Genomic DNA, 16383 nt, shown 5'->3' with positions numbered 1-16383 from the left:
AGAGGTGATGAAATTAATTTGTCTGACTCTGTTTTTGCTTCAGCCTTTGTCAGGGAGGAGTTGCTGGCTCCAACTTCTGATACCGCTGACAAACCACCGACTCATAGTAAGGTACCCCCACAGACAACTGTAACTAGTTCCGACGCATTGAAGTTACCCGTTACTCGTGAAATGCTAATTACTGCCCAGAAGGCTGACCCTTCTCTTGCAAAATGTTTCTCTTCTCTTGAAACAGAACAGAGGAGAGAGTTGCATTCTTATTTTGTGGATGAAGGAGTTTTGATGCGTACCTGGAGGTCCCATGGTACTAGACTGGCAGAGCATGCACAATCGGAGATAGGGCTACCAGATCAGGTACCAGACTGGAGCACTGTTTATCAGATTGTTGTCCCTGCAGTTTATTGTCAGCATGTACTGTTCTTGGCCCATGACCACCCTTGGTCTGGACACTTGGGAGTCACTAAAACATACAACAGAATACTTCAACATTTCTTTTGGCCCGGTTTGAAGTCCGATGTAGCACAGTACTGTCGTACCTGTAGTACTTGTCAGATCACCGGAAAGCCAAACCAGGTAATTCCACCTGCTCCCCTCTGTCCTATACCAGCGGTCGGTGAACCATTTGAACATGTCATAGTTGACTGTGTTGGTCCGTTGCCAAGGACCAAAGCCGGCAATCAGTTTTTGTTGACAATAATGTGTACCGCCACCCGTTTCCCTGAGGCTATCCCTCTTCGTAGAATTACAGCGCCTGTAATAATTAAGGCTTTGACGAAGTTCTTCTCCACGTTTGGACTGCCTAAGGTAGTACAAACGGTCCAAGGCACCAACTTCCTGTCTAGGTTATTTGAGCAAGTGTTACAGTCCCTGGGTATCCGACATATAGTGTCCAGTGCCTACCACCCTGAAACTCAGGGGGCTCTAGAACGTTGGCATCAGACCTTAAAGTCCATGCTGCGTAAATATTGCTTAGACACAGAGAAAGATTGGGATGAGGGTGTCCCCCTTGTTCTATTTGCTGCGCGAGAGACCATACAGGAGTCTCTTGGTTTCAGTCCTGCTGAGCTCGTTTTTGGGCACACTGTTAGAGGGCCTCTGAAAGTTCTTAAAGAACGGTTCATGTCAAAGGGTGCCAGCACACCCACTAATGTTCTAGATTTTGTTAGCCAGTTTCGAGAGCGACTGCATCAGGCGTGCTCTCTCGCAAAAGAAGCGCTCTCTTCTTCCCAGAGAACTATGAAACGGCACTATGACGAGAAAGCTGTTTCTCGATCTTTCCAGCCAGGTGATAAGGTTCTAGTCCTGTTACCTATCCTTGGTTCTGCTCTTTCCGCTCGTTTTTCCGGACCGTATGCAATAGACAAGAAGATAAGTGATACAGACTATGTAGTTCGCACCCCTGATCGTAAACGTCACTCTCGTGTTTGCCACATCAATATGCTTAAACCATATTTTTCCAGAGATAGTGTGCAGGTGAAGACCTCAGACCAGACAGCCGGACTGGCCGTCTCTGCTGTTGCCTCAACTCCAATAGTTCCGGACTCTCCTGACGTTAGTGGTGAGGATGTAGATGGCTTGGAGTTGCGCAATGCAGCCCATCAGGGTGCTAGATTGTCCAACACTGAGATGTTATTGAACCTGCCCACTCACTTAGCACACTTACCTGAGGAGCAGCGAGAGGACATCACAAATTTGATTCAGGCCTACATGGCTCTGTTTGGTGATGTTCCCTCCTGTACTTCTGTATTGGCCCATGATATTAAAGTTAACAATGCTGTGCCTATCAAGCAACATGCATACCGTGTTAACATCACCAAGAGGGCCATGATGCAACAGGAGGTTGACTATTTGTTAAAACATGGTTTAGCCAAGCCAAGTTGCAGTCCCTGGAGTTCACCTTGCTTGTTAGCTCCCAAATCGGATGGAACTCCTAGATTTTGTACTGATTTCCGAAAGGTAAATGCTGTCACCGTGCCTGATTCCTTCCCACTGCCCCGCATGGAAGATTGTATTGACAACCTTGGATCTGCCACCTATGTTAGCAAACTAGATTTGTTAAAGGGTTACTGGCAGGTCCCTTTGACCCCCCGTGCCTCGGAAATCTCTGCGTTTGTTACTCCTGACAATTTTCTGCAATATACTGTAATGCCTTTTGGAATGCGTAATGCCCCGGCCACTTTCCAGCGACTGGTGACCCTAGTCCTGGCTGGTGTTCCAAATTGTAATGCCTATCTCGATGACCTGGTTGTCTATTCGACCAACTGGCGTGACCACATGACAACCTTGCAAACTGTCTTTGACAGCTTAGCTGGAGCCTCCCTGACCCTTAACCTTGCCAAGTGTGAGTTCGGCAAGGCTACGGTTACCTATCTTGGTAAGCAGGTAGGACAAGGCCAAGTGCGTCCGGTGGATGCAAAAATATCTGCAATCACAACTTTTCCAGTGCCTACTACTAGGCGGGAATTGCGTAGATTCCTTGGGATGGCTGGGTATTACCGTGGTTTTTGCCGAAACTTTTCTTCTGTCGTCACTTCTCTCACTAGCCTGTGTAGCCCGTCCAAACCATTCATTTGGACAGCTGATTGTCAAAATGCATTTGATAGTGTTAAAGCTCTCTTATGCAGTTCCCCTGTTCTCTCTGCTCCAGATTTCTCCCTGCCGTTCCAGCTGGAGGTGGATGCCAGCGGGGTGGGAGCTGGAGGGGTGTTATTACAGGAAGATCACGATGGTGTCAGTCACCCGGTTTGTTATTTCTCCCGGAAATTTAACATGCATCAACTAAACTATTCCACTATTGAAAAGGAGACTTTGGCTATGTTGTATGCGTTGCAACATTTTGAGGTGTATGTCGGTTCGAGCGTATTACCAGTGGTAGTATACACCGACCACAACCCATTGGTTTTTCTGTCGCGGATGTACAACCACAATCAGCGCCTCATGCGTTGGGCGCTCATAGTGCAAAATTATAACCTCAGCATAAAGCATAAGAAGGGGTCTGATAATGTGTTGGTGGATGCTCTGTCTCGTAGTTGAAATCTCTGTTGCTGTCGACTCGTCTGTTGCTGTCGACTCGTTCTACTGTATATTGCTGTCGACTTGTTCTATTTTGCTGTCTACTCGGTCTATGTTGCTGTGGACTCGTTTTATGTTGCTGTCGACTCAGTCTCTCTTGCCGTCAAGTGTGGTTGTTGTACCAACTGCTAGTTTTTTTTATAGCTCTTTGTTTTGGAGTGCATGTTAACTCGGAGATGTTGAAAAACATGTTTAGTTGGTGTTAAGTGTCAAACATGTTTTTGTCTTATGTATGGGGGTGTTACATCCCAATGTATATATTCCCCAGTGTGTGTCTCCATGTGTGTGTGTTCTCCATTTTGTTTCCTCCCTCCAGCCATTGTTCCCTTCCCCATTGGTCCCTGCCAGGCCAATCCTTCCATTATTGCAACACAGCAGTGATTGGTGGATGGCTTTCCAGACTCCAACACTCAATCCACACCACCCAATCATGGATCACCCCACACCTGTTAAAACATGGCTTCCCACTTCAGTCTTTCTCTCTCTCTGGCATGAGGCTAGGCTTGTTGTGATTTTGGTAAACCTGTAACTTTGACAGTATTGCATTCCGTTTATTGGCCTTTGGTGCTTAGTAGTAATTTCCTTGTGTGTGTATGGCCACAGAGAGAGCATTGTTAGTTATAGTTTGTTTTTGTATATATTCTGCTTTTGTTTCTGTATTATTAATGTGTTTTTCTCTCTTTCTCAGGAAGCACAGATGGGGTGAGCTGCCATTTCCTTTGGACATTGTTTTCTCCTGTTTTGGTTAGGTAAGAGTAGTTTAGGTAATGTAATCTCTTTTACCATAGATTAGATTGTGTTTATTTGGAGTATAGTGGTGTTTGTTTGTTGTTTTGGCCTGGGCTCACCCCTGAGCTACACGTGCTTCCTTTGCATTTACCAATAAATATCATTGTTGTTTACAAACATGGTCCATCTTTTCTGTCAACCAACTGTTATGTTACAGCCCTTTACCCTTAGACACACAGGGGTCGTAACAGTGGGTGACAATATTGTCACAAGGAAAGATGAAATTACCTACCTGGGTTCCATCCTAGAGGCTAATCTTTCCTGTGACAAAATGGCATCCAATGTAATAAAAAAAGTCAATCAACGAACTCGATTCTTGTACCGGATCTCCTCCCTGGTAAACAAGAATACCCTGAAGACTCTGGCAGGAGCACTCATTCAAGGGTACTACGACTATGCTTACACCTCATGGTACCAAAGCACCTCAAAGGCACTAAAAACCAAATTACAAACATCTCAAAACAAACTAGTCAGACTACTGCTTGACCTGACTCCTAGAACCCACCTCACCCCTGCACACTTTGCCAACCTAGGATGGCTTAGAGTAGACAACAGAGTACAGCAACTTGCAATGGGCCTGGTCTACAAGATACACTACACGACCAAGGTACCCATGTACATGTCAAAATACTTCCCAAAGGTCAGTGAATACCACGATCACAACACCAGAGGGAGCTCCACAAATCATGTAAAACCCAGATTCGGCTCAAACAAGGGACTAAACATGTTTCGCAATTATGCCACAACAATGTGGAACGCCCTACCCAAAGCTGTAAAGGAATGTAAATCACTACCCACCTTCAAAAACACTCTCAAAGAACACCTACGGGAGACTGCAATTCAAAACTGGCCCCTACAAATGTCCTAACTAGGGATGCTCGATATTGGCTTTTTTACCGATACCGATATTCCGATATTGTCCAACTCCAATTTCCGATACCGATACCGATACCGATATCAACCGATACCGATATATGCAGGGTTTCCCCCCCAAAAAACGGAATAATTTCAGGTAACTAATAATTTCACTGGATGCATTCAAAAGGCTTTCTAAATGTAAGCATTATCTGTGCAAAATATGATCATTAAAAAAGTAAAAATGAACATTTTAAACCAACATGCATACTTTTGACAATAAATAAAATAAGAATTGGTTCTTACTTGCTTGCCTGGGTAAATAAAGGTTAAATAAATGTTAAAAAAAAAAAAAAAAAAAAAAAAATGTTATTTTTTTTTTTTTTTTTTTTACCGATACCGATATTTTCCGATATCACATTTTACTGCCGATATCGGCCGATAATATCGGTCGGCCGATAATATCGGACATCCCTAGTCCTAACCCAGTTGTACAATAAAGACCAAGCATGGCTTTGTCAGTATTCCAATGTACAGCCCCACCCAACCCCACCCCACCTACCCAACCTCCTCCAATGTACAGTTTCCATGTCAAATGTATGTCAGTATTCCAATGTACAGTGTGTCCCCCCCCCTACCCAACCCCCCCCCCCCCACCTCCAATGTACAGCCCCACCCCACCTACCCAACCTCCCCCAATGCACAGTTTCTATGTCAAATGTATATACTCTTCTTCTGGATTTTTTTAGTATCACAAACAGTACTGTATTTGAAAATCTGGTATGTCATAAATGTATAGATGTAGCAGTACTGTCTATCTGTATGTCATATGATGAATTGAAAATGGGGGACCCTGATGGAAACAAGACGAAAGTCTTTCTCAGGTCTGCATCCTCTTAACAATTGTATGTATTGAGCTGTACTGTACTGTACCCATTCTGCAATCTGTTAATAAACTTTTCAATCAATCAATCAATCACTGTACATCACTTCAGCTCCAGCAGCAGCAGCGGCCGCGCTCCGTTGAAGCCCTTCAATGACAGAGCTCTCATATTTTGCGAATGCATAAACTATATCTTAAATTATGGCTATGTGTCTAATATGGCTGTCGCTTATCAATGACTTCGCGACAGCCATATTAAACACTCACTGTACATCAGTGTGGAACTGTACGCTGTAACGTTATATGCAGGCATGCGTTGTTCATGGGACGGGGTAGCACGGTGTGCAAGCTCACTGAGTATTAAAGATTTGAGCAAAAGCGCGTGCACGGCTGCACGCACATACATGCATGGTTGTGCACGCATGCGCGTGCACTCAAGAACGCGCTGCGCTCGACTCGGCTCGTCGTGTTTACCTGCCTCCCGGCGCTACCTCGCATTATCATAGCCGCTAGGCCGGTGTCTTCAACCACGTCCGCACATACAATGTATAAGTTAACAGTATCTGACTACCTGTCTTCATTCACCATCACAACTGCAAGGATCATGCCATCCAAGAAGAAGATGAGGACGAGTGCGACACTCGTTCAAAGCAAACTTAGTTTTGCTAAACCAGGAGTGGACGCCAGGAGCAGGAAGGCAAGTAACACTAACCTAACAGCAACAGCATTTGAACAGCTTTAATTTTTTAATATAGGCTTTTGTCCAGATTGACTAGCTAGGTTATTTGCCTGTTTTGTTTCTCTTGAAAATAATCGTGGTTCATGATTGATGAGACATGACAAATGCGTGTTTACAGTCTTACTTACATCACAAACTTTGGGACTGAGTAGATAATTAATTAATCTTCTCTTTATTTTTATTATTTATATTAAAACTGAATCAAACCATAAACAAGGTTGCCTGTTGGGATGTTAGATCCAAATGTGAAAAACGGATTTTATATGTCTGCACTTTATGTGCTCATTTTATGCCTGTCTTTCTTCTGTTGTGAAGCACTTTGAGCTGCAGTTTCTGTATGAAAGGCTATACAAACAAAGTGTATTATTATACATGTGCGCGAGGGAACATATGCGCATGCGCGTGCGCACGGCGTCATTATCCTGCGTGCCGGCTCAGTCCATATTAACAACGCACCACTGGTTATATGTTATTTCGCCCGTGGAGGCTGCTGAAGCCGTGAAGCGCCAGCGGGGCGACGCGGTGGTTTTTCCCCGGCTTCCGTGCGCCGCCCGCGGCTTGATCCAGCTTCAGCAGCAGCAGCGGCGGTGCTCTGTTGTAGGAAGCCCTTCGCTGACAGCGCTCTCATATTTTGCGAATGCATAAACTATATCTTAAATTATGGCTATGTGTCTAATATGGCTGTCGCTTATCAATGACTTCGCGACAGCCATATTAGACACATCGCCATAATTTAAGATATAGTTTATGCATTCGCAAATATGAGAGCTCTGTCATTGAAGTGGGTGGTGGCAGCATTACTAACAGTAGCGATTTTTATTGTTTTGTCATGACCAAACATAATCCCAACATAGTGAGAGAAAATGGTGGTTTTTCAATGTATGTGATGTATAGATTGGGGGGAGTGACCACAGCTAAAACGGTGCCGGGTCAGAGAGGTCGAAGTGCATGCGGACGGTGGAAGCAGGAGACGGTGGTTCAGTAGCAGGGTGATTGTTGTGAGCCACACTGCCAGCGAGAGAATGTTTGTTGACATTCCTCATTAGAACATCTGAGATTAGAGTGTACTGTCTCGACGAGCAGGAGGGAGAGAGGTTCATCTTAATGCAACAGTGAATGAAACTGCATTTTAATGTGTGAAAGGTTAAACGCAGTTGTCATGACAACACGTCACATGACAACCAGAATGCGGGGCCGTCGTTGCGACGACGAACATCTATAAGTCGAACGGTGTTTCCGGGTGTTGAGCAGACTAAAATCTGACTGAGACTAAGAGGGAAGAAACCAGAAGAGACTCTCTCCTCTCGACGAGAGAGAGGGGGGGGGGGGGGGGGGAGAATGGCACATCACCAGTAGCTTCGGCTACCACGAGGATGGTTTTAGGCTAACGAACAGGCCTGAACACTATTGGACTGAACAGCAAAAGGACGATAATATGAACACACCGAAAGATCATTAGAAATATACTCTTCAAGGACAATACAATCTGTTAACATCTGAGCTGAGGTTTCTGTTTAGAGAAATAAAACCATGCTTTTCCTTGTAAGGTATTTCACGTTGTCGAAGTGTCGAATTCTTACGGAGGTGGGGAAGTATTATGGTTTACGGATTGCACTAACGGGGGGGAGATAAGGATCTTATCTACCAGTATCGGAGACGTCAGGACCATTAAAAGTACACAACGCAGAGGAATTGGATGGAGAGCCAAACAGACGAAGACGTGATACTGGCCAGTTTGATCAGAATCTTAAAGTTGATGCCGTTGGGACCCGGATTTGCAAGAGATTAAAACAACGGGAACAGTTGGTTGTTGTTGGTTGTTGATGACAGCCGGATTTGCAAGAGATAAGAACAACGGATAAAGACTTTTTCAATAATGGGGCGACAGTGGACAACAGTCATCAATGTGTGGGAGAATCATGATCGAAGCAAGGCCGGCCAGCCCTGCGAGAGAGCGGCGAGTCGAGCGGTCAGGAGGCGAACCAGCGCTGTAGGAGAAACAGCGCTCCGGAGAAAGATGTGAGTTCACTGTGCACACATGGTTGTTTTGATATTTTATAGCCAAATAAAAACGAACAGATAGTGAATCCGTAAATGTAAACATTTCTAGTTTGACACAGAGAGAGAATGCCAGCTGTAATAATATGAGCAGAGAGCCATGGTGAAAATCGAGGGTGTTATCGACAGAGAATGAAAAGCAAACGAGGCAGGCTGCACAGTTTTGGTTTAAGGAGGGTAAATGCGAGATGAGGAAAAAGGGGGGGGGGGGGGCGCTTGAATCAGATCGAAAAATTGTTATGGCGGGACTGTTTTCATAACAGAAGGAAAGTCGAAAGGAGATTGTACCAGTGTGTATTATGTCCGATCAGGCAAGAGTATTAGTCTGAGAAAGCGTCCCCTGATAATGGAGAGGAAAGAGAGGAAAAACAGCTGTGTTTTTAGGCCTTGGAAGGAAGGGCAGCGTTCGTTTGTTGAGAGAGTAGCCATTTGCACCGAGTCAAAATGGCCGCAGAGCCACGAGGGGTTTAGAATCAGGAAGTGACACGTCAACTAAACCACCATAGAGGAGGAGTAGGTCGCCACCTAGTGGTGGAGGGGGGGTAGTGCTGGGGAGTTTTCATTACCCATAGGGGAATATTTAGCACAGAGAGTGGATTATTATTATTATAATAATAATATTAGATATAGAGTTTAAGCATACAATGGATTAAATAAGAATTGCACAGACAGAGGAGGTGCAGTTATTTGAATGGGTTAATTATTGAATAAAGAGGGAGTTTGAATTCCAGTGGGGCCTTCTCACACCTAATAAATAGGCAGAGTCTTGAGGGGACACGTCACCAGAAAGAACTGGCGCGCGCTGGGGGTCAACCGTGGGACAAACGTAGAGCGCCGAGTGGGTATCGTTTAGCTGCTGGTGTCACGCCGGAAGACAACAAAACAGGGAACAGCCCTGTAGGATTAGATATGGGTGTTGAGAAGGTGGGGGACTAATAGAGAACAAATAGCGCCATGGGCTGTAGGACACTCACACCGTCCAACAGTCTGAAAGGGCGTGGCCATGGCAGGGGCTTGCAGAGGAAAAAAAATATATAGAGAACGAGCTGCAGGCCCAAAGTCACGGTAGACTAATAGAAAACACAGGGTCGAGTGTACAGAAAGACTGCCGGTGTTGTGTTTCTGCTTTCAAGGGGGGAATGACACCGACAGCGATGGAGATGGCCAGGAGACAGACTGGAGGAGGAGGAAGCCGCAGGGGCCAGGCACGGCAGCCTGGTACACAGACCGTCCACGACGAGAGAGAGGGCCGACGGCGGTGGAGATGAGCCTCAACCAAGATGACCGACAGGGCGGAGATGACCGACGGGGCGGAGATGACCGACGGGGCGGAGACGGCCGACGAGGCGGAGTCCAGCGGTCGCAGGCGGTGTTGCCCAGGGGAGAACGAGGCGGACATCGGAGGGGCCTTCCTGGCGGAGACGCTGTTTAGAGAGCGTTTTGAAACAACAGAGCACGGGCGGTGAATCATGAACAAACAGGGACTTCCTTTCAGAGTCAATCAGGAGATCGAGAGACGAGACAACAGCGAGAAGTCCTGTGTTCATTGATTAGGAGTATGAGATATAAATGGAGGATTCATATATAAGATATATGTATAGAAGGATATATATATATATAGAAGGTAGATAAGAGGGAGAACAGTAGAACAACAGGATATAATTATTGGGAGCAGACAGGGGGGCTCCAATGGTTATGAGTCGTTGGATGTTGTTGGTTTTGGTGGTCGGTTTCGGTTCCCTTTGTGCACGAAGGGGGGCGCAAACAGACATCAGGCAGCAGGATCACTGGGTTGACCGTGGGCCGTCTTCGTTTCTTGTGCACGAGAGACGAGGTTGGTTTGCTTCAACCACAGGCTATTTTTGGCATAATTAATTAAAAAACCAAATAATGATTTATGATTCTGAAGGGGTGATAAGAATCAAGGGGGGATTGAGAGAAAATGGTGGTTTTTCAATGTATGTGATGTATAGATTGGGGGGAGTGACCACAGCTAAAACGGTGCCGGGTCAGAGAGGTCGAAGTGCATGCGGACGGTGGAAGCAGGAGACGGTGGTTCAGTAGCAGGGTGATTGTTGTGAGCCACACTGCCAGCGAGAGAATGTTTGTTGACATTCCTCATTAGAACATCTGAGATTAGAGTGTACTGTCTCGACGAGCAGGAGGGAGAGAGGTTCATCTTAATGCAACAGTGAATGAAACTGCATTTTAATGTGTGAAAGGTTAAACGCAGTTGTCATGACAACACGTCACATGACAACCAGAATGCGGGGCCGTCGTTGCGACGACGAACATCTATAAGTCGAACGGTGTTTCCGGGTGTTGAGCAGACTAAAATCTGACTGAGACTAAGAGGGAAGAAACCAGAAGAGACTCTCTCCTCTCGACGAGAGAGAGGGGGGGGGGGGGGGGGGAGAATGGCACATCACCAGTAGCTTCGGCTACCACGAGGATGGTTTTAGGCTAACGAACAGGCCTGAACACTATTGGACTGAACAGCAAAAGGACGATAATATGAACACACCGAAAGATCATTAGAAATATACTCTTCAAGGACAATACAATCTGTTAACATCTGAGCTGAGGTTTCTGTTTAGAGAAATAAAACCATGCTTTTCCTTGTAAGGTATTTCACGTTGTCGAAGTGTCGAATTCTTACGGAGGTGGGGAAGTATTATGGTTTACGGATTGCACTAACGGGGGGGAGATAAGGATCTTATCTACCAGTATCGGAGACGTCAGGACCATTAAAAGTACACAACGCAGAGGAATTGGATGGAGAGCCAAACAGACGAAGACGTGATACTGGCCAGTTAGGAGGTGTACTGTATGTCAAATGTCGGTCATCATCGCCATAATTTAAGATATAGTTTATGCATTCGCAAATATGAGAGCTCTGTCATTGAAGTGGGTGGTGGCAGCATTACTAACAGTAGCGATTTTTATTGTTTTGTCATGACCAAACATAATCCCAACATAGATAGGAGGTGTACTGTATGTCAAATGTCGGTCATGTGGTGGAAGAGTTTAGTACAGTCACACAACAGAACACCAGTGTTTCTAGTAGATATGTTTATTAATATAAATAAACACCTCTGTCTGAACTGGTTCGAGCAGCGCGTTGGTTCGACCAGCGCTTCTGCCGCGTCTCTCAGCGGAAAAGGGCGTGTGCTAGGGCGGTCACGTGGCCGTGTGGCCAATCAGAGAAACGCTGAACGAAAAGCTGAACACAAGTTGGTTGCCTTTAATATTCACGCCTGCGGCGCGGCCCTGTATTTGTGCTCGCTGAGTCAGGTCAATGCAGCAGGTAAGCCTTACCTATAGCATCTTGCTTTCTAGCTGTATGTAAACTAAGCGAATCCTTGAGACAAGTATAGTTGTAACTTGTAAGTCGTAAAGTCAATCCAATCACTTTCTGTGTGAATGATGAATGAATGAGAACTTTATTTAACAGATTGCAGAATGGGTACAATACAGTACGGCTCAATACACACAATTGTTAAGGGGATGCAGACCTGAGAAAGACGTGTGTCTTGTTTCCATCAGGGTCCCCCATTTTCAATTCATATAGTATAGTAGAATGTCACAGGCTCAGAGAGCAGCACCTGTCTTTAACCCTTTCACTACCACCCTACAGAAGGTTAACCTTTCTCTACTACACTACAGAAGGTTAACCTTTCACTACCACAGACGGTTAACCTTTGTGAAAGGGTTATCCTTCTGTAGTGTGGATGTGAAAGGATTAACCCTTTGCCATGTGGTAGTGAGAGGGTTAACCTTCTGTATTGTCGCAGTGAAAGGGTTAACCCTTTGGTAGCGAAAGGGTTAACGATGAGTGTAGGTTACACAACACTCTAACTTGCCACCTTGAGCTCATTCAATTTAAAGGAACACACTAACATTTTGGGAAAGAGAGACCTGATCCAGAGAGAGACAAGAATATGGATACGAGTTTTCTCTCTGTGCGTGCGTTCAGTAGAAGGCTATCTGGCTGCATGTTAGCCTATAGCTTAGCACAATGAATGGAAGCGGACATGACCGGTTAGCCTAGGCATTGTCCAACTAACACCTTTCCCCAAAGGCTAACCGGTCATGTCTGCTTCCATTCATTGTGCTAAGCTAGGCTAACATGCAGCCAGATAGCTGAGGAAACTGGTATCTAGCTTGTCTCTCTCTGGAGAAGATAAGCTAATTTCCCAAAATGTTGGCGTTTTCTTTTAAACTTAAAAACTGACTTACATGGTTCATCTGAAGAATTCCAATCACAGGAGGTTATTAATTGAAGGAATTTTGTTGGCTAGATGGCTAATTAAGATAACAATGTGACATAATGACAAATGCATTGGGCATCTTTCCACAGATACTGACATAATTATGTGCATAATGAGTGAATGTGAATCATATGTCCATTATTAAATAGCAATCAGTGTTCCTACTCCTACTGCAAGCACTTGGTAAAGTTATGTCTAATTAATTAGATAGGATTATTACTGAGAAGCTTGTGAAATTTCAGTGGCAACATTTCAGAATAGGTTTTGTAATACTATAATGAATGTATGGTACAGGTGAGTGATAATTGAAAAGTAACAATGTTGATACAGATGCAGAAGCACACTTAAGACGGGGCTTCATCCAGAGCGCCGTGAATGACGCCATGGCGAGAGTGGACGTAGATTATGAATATTCCAGGACTGAGTAAGTATACAAACCCACTGACATGGTAGAGGCGCTTACTTTACAAATGTTATCTGTAAGCGATCACTAATTACCTCATTGAAATTGCAATCGGAAACGTAATAATTTGCTTTTGACATAATGTAAGTTTCTTAAATGTTTTATTACTTTTGAATTTCTTTGCCTACAACATCCATTGATGTATGGATTTATGAATAATATGTATTTTTAACCCTTCAAACATGTCTACATAAACCAACAATATCAAGGCACGAGACAAACTCAACCAGGTGATGGATGGATTCTCTGAATTATCTTCCGGCATAGGAGCTTAGCGCGTGTGCGGCGGCATGCAGCCACGCCCTCTGACATCCTGCGGCTGATGAAGCAGCCTTCTGGTCAGACCCGGACAGCGGTGCGCGCTGCTAACTACATGGAGAATGCCATCCACCTGATCCAGAAGCGGTCCCTATTGGGGCGCCAGATAAGCAAGTGCTCCATTAACGCAACAGGTCTGTTCTATTTTTATTTAACCAGGCAGGTCAGTTAAAAACGATGATTAATTTATTTTCAATGACTGTCTGGCGAGAGGACAAAAGGTCTCCTCGAAGGGTAACAGGGAAATGGGCAAATAAAAAATAAAATAAATAGAAACGAGACAGATGGTACATGCATCACAGAGGTACGGGAATAATTAAAACACACATCAAACAACCAAATAAAATTACAAAGGGGCATACATGAAGCAGACCAGTCAAATCACAGGCTGTGTGACAGTTGCAGGTGTGTAAACAACTCTGTGATAGAGTCCTTAAAAGTATAGTGAGGGGGATCAATTTGTTCTACAGTCTTTTATCCTGGCATTTTCAGGTGCATAATAATGAGAAGCTAACTGTATTCCTTTTTCCCACCTCTGCCATTCAGATCTGATCTCTGAGGAGGACCTGGAGACCATTGCTGAGCTGACTGGCTGCTCTGCCAGGTCTCATGCTCCTAACTGCAAAGCCACGCCCAATGTGGACAAATACCGCCTTGCCACCAGTGCCTGCAACAACAGGTGTGGAAGCTGCCTAGCAACATATCTGTCTGTCAAGTCAGGTTGATTATTATTATTTTATCTTTATTGCCATCGTTCCTGTCAGACCTATTTATTTATGTACTTAGAAATGATTATTTTATCTTTTTAACCCTTTCACTACCACACTACAGATTGATTGAGAACTTTATTAACAGATTGCAGAATGGGTACAATACAGTACGGCTCAATACACACAATTGTTAAGGGGATGCAGACCAGAGAGACTTTCGTCTTGGTTACATTAGGGTCCCCCATTTTCAATTCATAATTGAACAGTCTGCAGGGTTAACCTTTTGTAGTGTGGTTGTGAAAGGCTTAACCTTCTGTATTGTCGCAGTGAAAGGGTCAACCCTGTGGTAGTGAAAGGGTTAAACCGCTTAGATTTTGTTGCTTGTGTTACAATTAGGGCTGACCCCTATTAGTCAACTAATCGACCGAAAGGAGACGTAGTAGACTGTCAACCTCTTAGTCGAATGCAAATTTTCTTTTTATATATCATTCTTTCCAAAAGAAAAGAGGCCTAGAAGCGTGGCTAACGCTAATGGCACGCATACCAGAGGCTAACTGCCTAAGAAAACAGGCACAGAGGTTCTGAAAGAGGATTTCACCCATCTAATGAACAGACTAGACAAATATCAAGATGTATCCATCAGTGGACCAATTGCATGCTTTTGCAGAGCACAAGAAGCCATCAGTCGACTCCTTCAGACATTAAGCACCCCCCACAGCCCAAATGGAATGATACAAAAAAAAATTCTATCAAAGTAGACTATCCAAATCCTTAGTCGGGGACAGCCCTAGTTACAATACAAACCTATCATCATCAAGGTTAAGATGTTTAGCATGCTTAGATGAAGAGATAAATCTGTGGTTTCTCCTCTTCAGGGAAAACCCTCGTCGAGGGTCCTCCAACATGCCCTTCACACGCTGGTTACCTGCTGAGTACCAGGATGGGATCTCAGAGCCAAAGGGCTGGGACCCCAACCGGAAAATCAACAACAACCTGCTCCCACTGGTATACATAAACATATCGGCAAATACATTGTATTTAGATTATTTCTTAATTGGGTACCGTATTAATAATGCTATATGTATTTTCTCGCAGTAATTTGACCCAGAGGGGGAACCTAATTGTCACTTGCACTGTAAAAAAATATATTTCTTTTTAACTTGTATTAAGATGTAAAATCATATTTTTCTCAACAAAAATATTTCCACTTGTTAAGCTTGTTTACGTTCGTAAAATAAGCAATTATCTCACGCCTTTAGCAGACCTTCTTGCCTGTTTTGAGAAGTACGTCTGAACCATGTGTATGGTTTGGCAGCAGTGTCGCAGCATGGGATCATAAACACCTGATCAGGATAGTGAAAACAGCATAACAAATTATAAAAGTGATTACCACAGTTACAGGTCATTTACACTACCACTGCAGGAAGAAACTCTGCATTATGAAGGACACTAGTCACCCAGCATATAGCCTTTTCTCTCATCTCCCCTCGGATGCTGTGGATTAGTTATTTATTCAATCAATCATCTTTATTAACAGACACAGGGTCCACAGAGTAAAAAAAACTCAACAAATGACATCACACTAATAAAAACATAAACCAATAGCAGCTCTAAAACAGGGCACTGTACCAATACTTCCAGATACAAGACTGGAACTTGATGTCATTGAGACTAGGTTGAGTCTGCAACATGATGATCCTGTTCTGAGACGCATTTAGACGACATATACATTTGTACATCAGGTGTCTCAGCAGATCATGAAAGGAGTTAACTCCAGCACCACAAAACATTTCACTGGCGCTGCAGCACCTAGGCTTTCTCAACAGAATCCTCAGGCAATCATTATAGCAACCTGGAGCTTATGAAAGCTAGCCTGCTTAAATTTGACCCACAAGGGGGCAGTATAGAGAGGAGTGCAATATGCCCTAAACGGGTACATTTTCACCCCATCAGAGCAGAAATGGAACTCCTTCCTCAGCATGTTCGCTTGAGCACACAGTACTCGCCGCTGTCGGTACATGTCATCACTAATTTGACCAGTGATGATGTGTCCCAAATATTTTGAACTACAGCAGACGCCCAGCACCAGCCCAGACAGATAAAAAGAAGGAACAGAAATATCCTTAACACTTTTGGTCCTGTAAATCAGAATGACCTCTTCTTAGCATTGTATTTCACGTCATACCTTACTCCATAAACAGAACGGATATTGAGCAGCTCTTAAA

General features: G+C 44.3%; 1 pseudogene across 1 annotated transcript in view; it reads left to right on the top strand.

Annotated features, from left to right (window-relative positions):
* Window positions 1-12997: 12997 nt before the first annotated feature.
* Window positions 12998-16383, top strand: part of LOC311235623 (eosinophil peroxidase-like) — a 47697-nt pseudogene continuing 44311 nt past the window's right edge. Inside the window, exons 1-4 of the transcript XR_014621078.1 lie at window positions 12998-13091; window positions 13398-13582; window positions 13995-14127; window positions 15034-15163. The product of XR_014621078.1 is annotated as an eosinophil peroxidase-like (transcript). The remainder of the gene's footprint in view (window positions 13092-13397; window positions 13583-13994; window positions 14128-15033; window positions 15164-16383) is intronic.

Source organism: Notolepis coatsorum (genome assembly GCF_963971535.1).
Source record: "Notolepis coatsorum genome assembly, chromosome: 10".
Taxonomy (NCBI): Eukaryota; Metazoa; Chordata; class Actinopteri; order Aulopiformes; family Paralepididae; genus Notolepis; species Notolepis coatsorum.
This window is presented reverse-complemented; position numbering and strand designations above follow the sequence as displayed.